The sequence below is a fragment of the Sorex araneus genome, chromosome 7, assembly GCF_027595985.1.
Source record: "Sorex araneus isolate mSorAra2 chromosome 7, mSorAra2.pri, whole genome shotgun sequence".
Classification (NCBI taxonomy): domain Eukaryota; kingdom Metazoa; phylum Chordata; class Mammalia; order Eulipotyphla; family Soricidae; genus Sorex; species Sorex araneus.
Window position 1 is genome coordinate 63,027,166 of NC_073308.1, and position 13,152 is coordinate 63,040,317.

Sequence of the window (13,152 nt, forward strand, 5' to 3'; positions counted from 1 at the left end):
TTCAAAACTGATGTGAGAAGTGTGGGAGTGGGCAACAGAGATAGTGGTTAAGCCCTAGGGCTGGGGTGGTCTATGAAGAAAACTAGAGACTGAAAAGGAGGGAAGGAGATATTCACAGGATACTTGAGTGGTTAAAGGAGTATAAAAAGCATCAAAAGGAGAGAGGATCATGGAAGCCAGCAGAGAAGAAATTTTAAGACTCCCTCCCACACAGAGTTCAGAGAAGACCCAGTAGAGAAACCAGATATGCTAACTAGCCACGGAGTAGGATTACAGGGCCTGGAATAATGTCAGATACTGCGGACATGTTCCAAAGATTTGCCAGAGAATGCAAATATGTTATCAGATTCCAGTGATAAATGCTGGCTGGAAATCAGAGATGGAGCAAGAGTTCAAACATCAAGTAAATGCAGAACCAGAGAGGTGGAGGATTCAAACTAGAAAAGAAACTAGAAAAGGGCACTAAAGGCGGGGCGGGGTTGGGGGTGGGGGCGGGAGGGCTTGCCAAATTTCCTTCTTATAAGTTCTGGCTGGTTAGTAGAGCTTGTCAGAATATCCCTAAGAGATGATCAAATGTGTCCAGTTCTTAGTCTCCTTAGAGGTTCAAAAGTCCCTTGAGGAAGGGCATTGGGCATTGAAGCAATTTTGTTAGCTTTGGAAGTAGATGCCACATTGCACCAGAGTGCAGGACAGGTGAGTTAGTGATATCGTCTGTAAGCCCTGACTTTCTCAAGGTTTCCAAATGGAATGGATTTTGTGGTGGAAGCTTGAGTAGCAAACAGGGCTAAGAGAAAATTATTTAGGATGGGGCTAAGAGAAAATTATTTAGGATGTTTGAGAAAAAAAGTCTATTGGAGAAGGAGAAATGGAATCTTGAAGAGCCTATAGTTAAAGGATCAAGGTAGGTAAGTCAAAAGAAATGAGAACAGAGGTGAGATCTAGCTTCTTTAGGGTAAGTTATCTTTGCAAATTTTCTTCTCTAGTTTTGTCCTGCTCTTAAAAACAAAATAGAATATGGATAAAGTATAGATAAATTGTCAGGAATATTGAAGTAGTGTATAACTGAGAGCTTTTATGTTCTTATTAAAGCCAGGATGAGTCATCCATGGAAAGAGCCAATAAAGAATTGAGAAGACAGTTATTTGAAAATGGTAGCAGAGAGAAAAGGGGGTGTCTGGGATGAGCAAGAAATTCTATTTGCATAGAAGATCCAGCTAAGACATGGAGGCAGATGAAGCTATGCTGTTCACTAGCAATGATGAAAGTCAATATATCTAGCAGCAGGGAAAAGAGAAATAAAACACACGTTTTGCAGCTGGAAATGAAAAATATATAGTGATGAGTTTCAATGTATTGATGATGGTGTAATAAGTAGGACTACTAAGTACCATGGACGACGAGAGGGCTGAGGTTGGTCTACCACCATGCCCCACACATAAAAGGTGCTCAGTAAGCACAGGATAAACGAACAAGCACATTCTTGTGATTTAGGTCGGTTGTGGAAGGAATAAAATGGAGAAAAGACCTCACAGAAAGGCTAAAAGGATTTAAGAAGCAGAAGTGTGATCAAACAGAACAGATTGGTGGAAGTCAAAGAACTGGAGAATAGAAAGAATACAAAGTTTTGAACAGAGAGAGTCTTTTCCACGTGCACATGTCCAATGGCATTGTTCCAAGGGATCCAGAGATGGTCCTGTAAATGGGTAATGGGTACGGTGATGTGGGACAAAGGTGGATGTCAGTGTGAAGAAAGGCTTCAGATAGTTCATCAGTGTTTTTCAGGAATTTATTTAAGATAACAAGAGAGGCTGAAGTCAAGAGAGAAGTTGTGATGTCCTTGGGAGTTAAAATAAATCATCCAGAGATAAATGTAGCAAGAACCTGTATCTTTTATCAAAATAATATTTGCCCTCCTGACTACCCAGTATTCTTTTTTTCTCATTCTTTAATTAGTGAATCACCATGAGGGTACAGATACAGATTCACACATGTTAGAACTTGTTTTTCCCTCATATAATGTTCACAAACACATCCCTCCGCCAGTGCCCATTCTCCATCACCAATAAACCCAGTATCCCTCCCCCCATCCCAATTCCCCTCCACCCCACCCTGCCTCTGTGGCAGGGTACTCCCTTTTGATCTCTCTCTCTCCAATTGGGTGTTGTGGTTTGCAATAGAGGTATTGAGTGGCCATTGTGTTCAGTCTCTAGTCTACTTTCAGCGCACATCTCCCTTCCTGGGCGGGATCTCCAACCACATTTTACCTGGTGTTCCCTTCTCTATCTGAGCATCCTTTTTCCCCAGCATGTGAGACCAGCTTCCAAGCCATGGAGCCAACCCACTGGTACTTATTTCTACTATTCTTGGAAATTAGTCTCCTATTCTGTTATTTTATATTCCACAGATGAGTGCAATCTTTCTATGTCTGTCTCTCTCTTTATGACTCATTTCACTTAGCATGATACTTTCCATGTTGATCCACTTATATGCAAAGTTCATGACTTCATTTTTTCTAACGGCTGCATAGTATTCCATTGTATAGATGTACAATGGAAGAAATACAAATGGCCAAAAGGCACATGAAAAAGTGCTCTACATCACTAATCATCAGGGAGATGCAGATCAAAACAGCCATGAGATACCACCTCACACCACAGAGACTGGCACACATCCAAAAGAACAAAAGCAACCACTGTTGGAGAGGATGTGGGGAGAAAGGGACCCTTCTACACTGCTGGTGGGAATGCCAACTGGTTCAGCCCTTCTGGAAAACAATATGGATTCTTCTCAGAAAATTAGAAATTTGTCTCCCATTTGACCCAGCAATACCACTTCTGGGAATATACCCCGAAGAAGCAAAAAAGTATAGTCGAAATGACATCTGCACTTATATGTTCATCGCAGCACTGTTTACAATAACCAGAATCTGGGAAAAACCCGAGTGCCCGAGAACAGATGACTGGTTAAAGGAACTCTGGTACAGCTATCCAGTATTCTTATGTGATACGTAAGAATAATCATATAACTTTGGGGGTGGGGAATGCTAGTAGGCACCCTCTTGAAAAAAGAGTAATTGTAAAATGAAAACTGTATAAAATTGTCAGCAAGAAGTTGCAAGGAGCCTTAAAGGGAGCCAAATCCTCTTCTAGAAGCCAAAATGGACCCAGAGAGATATTTCAGAGTAAATGTGTATAAATTACCTATAGCAGACCCCAGTTTTACCTCTGAAACTCCAAGGTTTCCTGAGCATCACCAGATATAACCTTGAAGGCCCCTGGGTACTCTAAGGTGTGACCTTACAGTTCCTGAGCGGCACTGCAGATCCCTCAGAAACAAGCAATGAAGTGTCTGGCCTTGGTGATGGAGGCGTGGGAGTGAACCCTGAACCCCCTGAGCACTACTCGAGCCAAAATAAAGGAGCAACACCTAGGCTGTTGTAGAGGAAGCAGTGCTACCCAGAGTCAACCTGGATTTCATCAAAGGAAACTAGAAGAGAAAATAAATATAATTCCTAATTCAGTTCTGACTTCGAAACCTTTAACTATCTCATATAGGACTCCCCCAGCAGCCATGCACTGCAAGGCAGATAGCATTGCCTTTGCATTATAAATGAGGAAAGTGGAGGGGCCGGAGCGATAGCACAGCGGGTAGGGCGTTTGCCTTGCACTCGGCCGACCCGGGTTCGATCCCCGGCATCCCATATGGTCCCCCAAGCACTGCCAGGAGTAATTCCTGAGTGCAAAGCCAGGAGTAACCCCTGAGCATCGCTGGGTGTGACCCAAAAAGCAAAAAAAAAAATGAGGAAAGTGGGACTGTATTTGAGTATCTTCTGAGCCTCCCTTAGCGTCATTAAAGAATGGTCTGAATTTGAACCCAACTCAAGCCAACAAATTTCATTCCCTTTGCACTCTACTACATTTCATTAAATCTTGATGCGTACTCTACCTTATAAGAGATGTGAGAAAATAGAACACTAGGCTGACATATAAAGAGTGAGTGGATTGTAGAGGTAAAAGATGAGGGAAAATGAGCCAGGGAAGATTATAGACAAAGGTAGACAAGAGGGACCTACTTTTCATTCTAACCAATGGCATTGGGGATGTAGGAAGTTAGGATGTTACAGGAGGATAGCAGATGAAACTTCAGTTTCAAATGGACTTTGTTTGATGTTCAACAGCAATGCTGTCTGCTTAAAGTCCATTCCAACTAACATGAAAGTAAACTGACTTTTTAAAAAAGAAATTGCATGAAGAGTTGAGAGTTGAGCAGCCATTTTCCCTCTTTAACAAGCACCCTTGAGGAATCAATTAAAAATTCCCATCTCAGAGGACTTATATATGTACAGTAACAGCTTGGGTTAATTTACTAATTAATCTAATCAGCTTCCCATATTATGAGTCAATTCTCCAAATCTTGCTGTGATTCACGTGTAAAAAGGGTAGCATCTTTGTATCATCCTACTGCAAGACTAAAGAAAGCATAGAGATACTCCTTTTAGAACATTGGTCATGACTATAATGTATTTTATGTAGGAAGAGTGATTAAATCATGTTCCTATAGCATTGACGGTGTTTAAAAATTGCTTCTACACACATTTGAGTGTCATTTTTATGATTTTGTTTGTGCCGCTTATTTATTTGTAAAATCCTTTCTTTATATGCACCATAGAGCTATACAGTAGCCAAGCCCCAAATGGCTCATCAAAATCTGAGTTAGAAGATTTAGAATAAAGAGCGCTATTATTTAGTGTGTGTTAGAAACAGGGGCATTCCACACAACCCAGAGACCTTAGATGAGCACAAGAAACCTTACATTGATCAACTTTGACTAGACTTCTGAAGGCAAAGTTCTAGTTTTGACGTTTAGAAGTCTCTTATTTTGTTTTACTTCTCAATCTGTACACTCCCCCTCCTCAACCTTCTCCCCAAATTCTAACTTCATAAATATTGGCAAGATTCACAGGTGAACTTACAAACCACACAAAAGAAACTTCCCAGAGTTGTTCCATTAAATCCCTCTTACCTAGTGATATCTGTCTCCCATTCCACTTTCTCTCTTTCCCCATCTTGCTCTCAACAACCCTCTCTGTTGTCCTTAGAAATTCAGCCCTTTGTTTCCAAAAGAATAACTTTTTAAATTGGCCTTTCATGTCAAGAAACATATATAAATATAAAATTATTTATATAGTATAAATGGACTGGAACTATAGCACAGTGGGTGGGGCATTTGCCTTACATGTGGCCGACCCAGGTTTGATTCCTCTGTCCCTCTCGGAGAGCCCGGTAAGCTACCGAGAGTATTGTGCCCACACACCCGCACAACAGAGCCTGGCAAGTTACCTGTGGCATATTCAATATGCCAAAAACAGTAACAAGTCACATAATGGAGACATTACTGGTGCCTGCTCGAGCAAATCGATGAACAACTGGACGACAGTGACAGTGATAGTATAAATATAAATTATATAAATATATAAATATGTTTATATCACTGTCATCCCATTGCTCATTGATTACTGTTTTTGGCATATCCAATACGCCACGAGTAGCTTGCCAGGCTCTGCCGTGCAGGCGTGATACTCTCAGTAGCTTGCTGGGCTCTCCGAGAGGGGCGGAGGAATCGAACATGGGTCGGCTGAGTGAAAGGCAAACACCCTACCGCTGTGCTATCGCTCCAACCCAAATACGTTTATATAAAATATATAATATAGAAATTTTTATATAGAGATATTTATACTAATTTATATGTGTTTATATAAATTTTATCTTTGTATATAAATATATATTACATTCATAAATTTGTGTGTAAATATATATAAACATTTATTTTCATAATCAAAATTTATGTGTTCAAAAATTTATGTGTGGCACAGTTAGAACCAGAATTACATTATCTATATATTATTGCCTTTTTCACAGCTATAATCAATAGAATCTAAAGTTCTTTTTAACTTTAAAGTTTTGTTATTTGTCTGCTCTGTGGCTCATGATATATTTTAGCATTGATATAAAGTGACCTAAATTAAATTTTAAAAGAAGAAATGGGATATAGATGATCCTAGGAAGAGTTCATAGCTCTATTCTAATATAATGGTCTTTTGCTGTGAATGCCCAAATTTGAGGAAGAATTAACAACTTTTTGTAGTATTCTGTACAGATAAAGACATGTACATAAACAACTTCTTTGTGCTGATTTTAGTCAATAAAAGATACATATGTCTTACTTCTTTCTGGTTATTTTATAGTCACTTTGAATTATTTAAGATATAATTTTAAATTAAATAGTATTCATACTTTTATAAAACACTGATTAATCAATTGTGAGCTACTTTGTATTTAGTTTCACACAATGTTAGAAATGCAAATGTATCTTAGATAGTGTATAACTTTCTGAAGTTACTGAAGAGAGTTTCTACCAGTCTAATTTGTACATACCTTGGCAACTAGAGTATGTTAGTTAACAGCTCTTAAGATGATAGTGGATATAGGGGCATGACTTAAAATGTTTATATCTTTAGATCCTGAACATATTGACCTAATTCTCTGGTGCCACACCATTAACTGAAAACAATGGGGCACAATCAGATGACAATACTGGACATGATCAAATGAATCAGCTGGTTGTTTAGTTCATGGCAATTTAGACTGGGATTGCGAGCGGTTGTTCTGAGCTTAGGGGGGCTCCTCAGTTTGACCATGATCAGCTTTAGATCAGCTTCAGGCAGATCTGTAGCGTCCAGTAAGGTCTTCATTGTGGTTGGGCTCTCACGTGACAGGGACACTGTTGAGATAACCGGACTAACTTCCTTCTGGCCATTGTGGTCTCTCATCCGCTAGCTATTTCACCAGGGTTTGTTTATCTGATGGAAAAGGGGGGTCCCAAGAGAATGGGGCTACAGAATTCACCCTCTGATGAAGGCAATTGCAGAATCATGTGGTGATAAGCTTGGAAGAGTGATCCAGGTGGGTCATTAGAATTGCCCAGCTTATTTCTTGGCTTCACTACAAAAGTGTTCCATTATAACTCATTAATTTAGTGAATGATCTTTCTGCCCTAGCAGTCCCTTAACTAGCAGAGTGATACAAGCATGTGAATTCTTCACTCCCATGAACTCTCTTACAATTTTATAAGCACAAAACAGAATTGAAATCTTAGAGAAAATGTACATGATCCTTTAAATACCCAATTTTTTTAGACTTCAGAATTGGGCATGTAAAGTTAATCTAGTGTTTCCCTGAAAAGAGGAAAGAAAGTGTCTAAAATGGTATGAATTTGTCCCTAGAAAATTCTCAGTAGAAAGTTTCATAGGCACCCATCCAGTCTAATTTTTATCAACTAGAAATTGAAAAATTGAGTAGCTTTGAAGATATTTCATTATATAGGTCATGGGATCTCTGAGTCTTTGTTCTGTGGTTTATGTCCTTTGATTTAAAAGGGGGTGGGGGTGGCCTTTGCCAAAGGAATTTGTATTAAAATGTTGTGTGCCTGCACCCATAATTCCATGATGGCAAAATTTTTTAAAAGTACTTAATAAAATAAAATTATTTGAAATTGGTGTTTTTTAAATGCTTCATGATAAACAGTTTGTACAGATTAATATTTTTAATTTTTTTCATTAAAATTCATGAAAATCCAGATAAAACTTGAATCTGAAGCTCTGTTCATCCTACTTAAGCCTACAGAGATGTTAATTTAGTAGAAAAACACAATTGTATATCTGAAAATGTTGCATTGTTTTTTGGGCACAAAAATATGAAATGTACTTTTAAAGATAGCTTGTTTTATATCTTTATCATTTTGAAATCTCTGTGGATTTTTTTCCGCTGATTATTTTATATGCTAGTATAAATATTCAGATTTAAAGCCAATGAGCATTTCACCATCATCTAGTTGTCTTAATAATTAAATACCCTCTATTTAATACAAGAATTTTGTCTCAAAGACTTCTGATTTATTGAAATATATTTATTTTTATTATTTATTTATTAAATTTATTAAAATATACTTTCAATAAGGGTGCCAATAAACTAATACATAGCTAAGCTCTGATACTTTTACAATATATGGAAGGTATATTGTACAGCCTATCAAATATGTATCAAGACACAAGAAAAAAGCAATATAAGATAAATTGTAAAAAACAACAAGTAATAGGGTACATACTTTTAATATTTTAATATTGTAAATTTAATTTGAGATAGAACTTTTTTATCATGACATCAAGGCAACAGGAATGATTGGCAACAGTGATAAAAAGGAGGACCCACTATAAAGTTTAGAAATCATTAGTCATCATTTAGTTAAAATTTCTTTTTGACAGGATATCATTTGATATATAATTTTAAAGTATTTAATATATTTATGTTGACATTGAATTCTATTCTTTAAAATTAACTTTTTGATCTTAGGACATAACAATCGCTTATAGAACACAATTTAAAGTCAACATAAAATATGCAGATTTCTGTAAGCTAGCGATAAGCCTACTAGACAATCACAGTGACTTTGAACTCTTCATCCCAAAGATGCATTGGGTGCATTTTTTATAAATTGAAATAATAAATAATAGATTGGGTCTAAAAGTAATTTGTGTTTCTGCTGAGCCATCGACTCCCAAAATATCTGGATTCTGCGTCTCTAATACATTACACTATGAATTTTATTCCTATCTCAAACTCTTAAGTGTGTAGGCAAATGCAAGATTTGGGTAGTTTTGTGTTTCGCTTAAAGGTTTTGTCTTTTTCTTTTACTGTCAGCTAAAATAGTTCCGTCTTTATTATGAACACAAAAAAGGAAGAGGAGGAGGCTAGAAATTATGCAACATTCTGCTCCATCCATCCTGGGTGTCGACCACTCTCATTTATTAAAATATGAAAGTTTTCATTCAAAAGAAGTAACCTTTTAACTTGTAAATTCTGTAAAGAAAAAAATTCATAAAGGCGCCAGCAGCAGTGTGTCTGCTCTGCGTCTGCTCTGCCTCCTCCTCTCCAGCGGGCCCTTTACTAAGACAGCTAGTGGTGCTATAATTTGCTACAAGGAAAGGTAGGCAGACAGCTGCTTTGGGATTGGAAAACTGGCACGTATTCTCCTGTTTCCTGATGCCACAATGGAAATGTTATGCAAAAACGTTATTCACCCTAATAATTTTTGCTTAAGAATTGAGTTCATCTGCATCACATGTCAGAGAAAAGGTTTGGAATATTATCAAAGAGTAAGTGTTCCCTGACTCAGTCAATCCTTGATTATCTGATTCAGTCTGGGGTGGTAAACACCGACTCTGACCCTCACTCATTGTGTGATCTTAGGAAATCTCCCATTCTCTTCAGAATGATCTCTTGGCAGTGATGATGTACTTTCCTGTCGGACTGTCTGTGTGTCGACTCAGTATCTTTGCAAACTGACTGCCAACGTTAATGATTAAGGACCCCATATCCAATACCTACTTGTCTTCCTAGTTCATAGCCTACCTGTGTGTTAATTGACTTTGAAGGCAGTTGAATAGTTCAGGTATTTTTTGACAATCAATGCTATTGACATTTATTCTCCTACAAAGATTTTGTTCTTGCACCCATTGTGAATATATCCCAGTTCCATCCCCTTGTTAGCTCCAAATACACTCAATGGATGTGTTTAATTTGGAATGGAAAGAAGATTGCTTAGGGCACAGTTTCCAAAAATGTGTTTCTCTGTCAGATGTTAATGGATGTTATTTTTAGGGTTCCGTAGTCAAATAAGTTTATGAAATGGAAGATTAAAATTAGTTTAAACAGGTTTCCTTATGGAAAGATTCCACTGGAAATTTAATATGCTAATGAGCAGCTAGAAATCCCTGGGAGGGTGATACAGTATGTCATATAAAAGTCTCAATTTTGGAGAGCAACTCACGTGACAAGTTTGCCACCCAACATATCTTGTGAAACCCTGATCTCAGAAGCAAGGTGGCAAAGACTAAGAAGTAAATATATATTAGCCTAAAGAAGAGAGATCAATAAAGGTAAAAATACTACTGTTAGTTCAGCTGGGATACCTTGGTTTTTGTGTGGCAGTGATCAAAATAACCCAGTGTCTTAGAGGTTTAAAACAATTCATGTTTATTCTTCATTCGTGCCTACTATTGATTGTAGTTGTACACAATCTAAGTACTCACCGTGTCTTTACTAAGACATGCAGCTGAACCAACCTCCAGGAATTTAGAAAGTCTCATATTCCCCATAGCGGAGGGAGGGCATTAGAAGAACTCATGGAGACTATGAAAAACTTCCACCCAGCGGTGATCGCCTACACTTCTGTTCCAGTTCCATTGGTTCACAAAAATATCACAGGACCATGACTAAGATGAAAGACATGGAGAAGTAAATAATGCTCTCATCTCTCCAAGAGAAGAAAATCAGAATATCTATGATTGCTCCCAATGACTAGAAATAGACTGAGAAAAGATGTTCACCCCAAGGTCATTCAAGGTTACCCTCTATCCCACATCCATAGACTCATCAACTTTGTATTGTAAAGGCCCAGGCCTTCACCCCAACTCTGGAAAATCCCCATCTTCAGGCCTTCCCAAGGTTTGATGGAGGCCATTGTTAAGATGTTATCTCAGTCCAGACTTACCGTCTGCCACTTCTGTAGCCTTCTCTTCTTTTTCTGCAGATGTTGAACCTCTGGCTTGGTCATCTCTCTCACATACACCTGCTTAATGAAGACCGCAGTCTGCTCTTCCATACAATATTTGACTCTGAATAATAGAAATAAGATTTTCAGCGTTTTGAGCTGCAGATGGTATTGTGTTATACACAGTTTACCTCTTGTTTTCCTCCCTTTCAAGTTGTTTTTGAAAATTGTATCACTGTATCACTGTCATCCCATTGCTCATTGATTTGCTCAAGCAGGCACCAGTAATGTCTCCATCTTGAAACTTGTTGTTACTGTTTTTGACATATCAAATACGCCATGGATAGCTTGTCAGGCTCTGCGTGTGGGTGGGATACTCCTGGTAGCTTGCTGGGCTCTCTGAGAGGGGTGGAAGAATCGAACCCAGGTCAGCTGCATGCAAGGCAAACATCCTACCGCTGTGCTATGTTGTTTTGAAAATTATTTACATTAATTCAGGTAGAATAAATAAAAATTTCTGGATTATTTAATTTTAATTGGTTTTTGGAAATACCACAATTTACTCATCTGTTCCTTACTGATGATAATTTGCATCTTTCCCAATTTTTTACAGTGGTAATTTTGAAAATCTTTGCATATATCCCTATCTGCTAAAAAATACAAGAGTTTCTTAAATATACATCATATTACAACACATAAAACTAAAATATTTGTATACTTTGCTATATTATTTTATTCTATTTTGTCTATATATTAAATATTATTTTATATCCATTATTAAGTATATGTACCTAAAATCATTCTCTTTTTTTTTTGCTTTTTGAGTCACACCCGACGTTGCACAGGGGTTACTCCTGGCTCATGCACTCAGGAATTACTCCTGGTGGTGCTCAGGGGACCATATGGGATGCTGGGAATCAAACCCGGGTCAGCCGCATGCAAGGCAAATGCCCTACCGGCTGTGCTATTGCTCCAGTCTCCTGTACCTAAAATCATTCTAATAAAATAGGGTATATGTACCTCAATTTCATTAGATATTGCATTCCCTAATACAATAAAGAGTTGAATATAAATAAACATTTATATAAATATACATTAATCTTTTCTCTGTGAATTTCTTATTCACTTCTTTGTTGATTCTTTTTTCTATTGCATTCTGATCTTTTTCTCATTGAGTTTAAAACATGTATACCCTAATACCATTCTCTGTGGATACATAGTTTGAAGTATCTTCTTCCTGTCTTCAAGTTGTCTTTCAGCTTTATGATGACTGTTTTCATAAGTAAGCCATAAATTTTAATGCAATTAAATTCATTCATCCCTTTTCCTTCATCACCCATGCATTTTCTGTGCTTAGAACGTGTCTTTACTTCAACTCTTTAAATACTTTGTTTTTGGGGGGCAGAGATATAATATAGTGGGTAAGATGTTGCTCTGCTTGCAGTCAACTCAGCTTCAATACCCAGCACAGCATATGGTCCTCGAAGCAACACCAGGAGTGATCCCTGAACACAAAGCAAGGAGTAAGACCTGAGTACAGTTGGATGGGTCCCCAAACAAACAAATAAGAATTTTATATCTTCTTGCCAGTATTACGACTTTTACCCTTTACATCTGAGCTGTTAATTCACTTGAATTTATTTACTTTTTGTATATGTTTATGATATTGGCTGCTTTTATTTATGACACTGGAAGATTTTAGATTTTACCATATACCTCCTCAAATTCCCTTCTTCTGCTGTTGTTCCCCTGGTATACAAACCCAAAGAGCAGGTCACACATGTACACTGCTCCCATTTTCACTTAAATTGAAACTGGTTCCATTTGGCATAAATCTGATTGGAAACAAGTGCTTTAAGAATGACTGATGCCAAATAAAAGAGCTAAGTAGCAGCCTTTAAGATGATATGGAAGGCTGGTAAGTCCAACAAAAGTTGTAGATCTTGAATTCAAAAATTTATGTAAAGGTATGAAATATTAGTTGGGAGAAACAAAGCAGAGATACTGGTCTTCACTAGCAGGAAAGGCAACATTCATGTACATAATGCTGAAGATATCAACACTATAGCCAAAATCTTTGCTTGCATTTTTTTTTTGCCCTTGCCTTGAACTCCCAAATCCAGACCTTCTGGATGTAGACACTTGTTTCATTCTGTTTGCTAATCCCCAAGGGGTTTACATTTCCTCATCTTTACCCTGTCTATAGAATCTGTCTGCATTCTGTGTTATTTTGTTTTTCTCCCTTAATAATCCAAACCCCATATTTTCTCCTTCCCCAATTTTCATTAAAAATGCACGCTCTTAGGGAGTCCTGTGGGTTTATTTCCATTTTCTGAGTCACTCAGAATCCTGGAGAATGATCCCATTGAGCTCTGCATAACCTGCATCACTGCTCCACCTCCCAGAAGCCCCTCTCTGCTCCTGAGCCCTTTCTTCTCAATGGCTTACAAGAGTCTCATATTCTGTACTTGCTTTTTAGAAGACCACTTGAATTTTCCCTTGCTCCTAACCCAAACTGTCATACCCAAACAAATCAAGTTGCTA

The 13,152-nt window shown here is 37.7% G+C and overlaps 1 long non-coding RNA gene across 7 annotated transcripts in view; it reads right to left on the reverse strand.

Annotated features, from left to right (window-relative positions):
- LOC129406433 (uncharacterized) overlaps positions 1–13,152 on the reverse strand; it is a 66,055-nt gene that overhangs the window by 36,164 nt on the left and 16,739 nt on the right. For 6 of the 7 annotated variants that reach the window (XR_008631004.1, XR_008631000.1, XR_008631005.1 and 3 more), the window contains exon 2: positions 10,609–10,732. This is a non-coding gene — a long non-coding RNA (uncharacterized LOC129406433). Of the gene's footprint in view, positions 1–10,147; positions 10,331–10,608; positions 10,733–13,152 lie in introns of all 7 variants that reach the window. The other variant, XR_008631002.1, reaches the window with a different exon arrangement.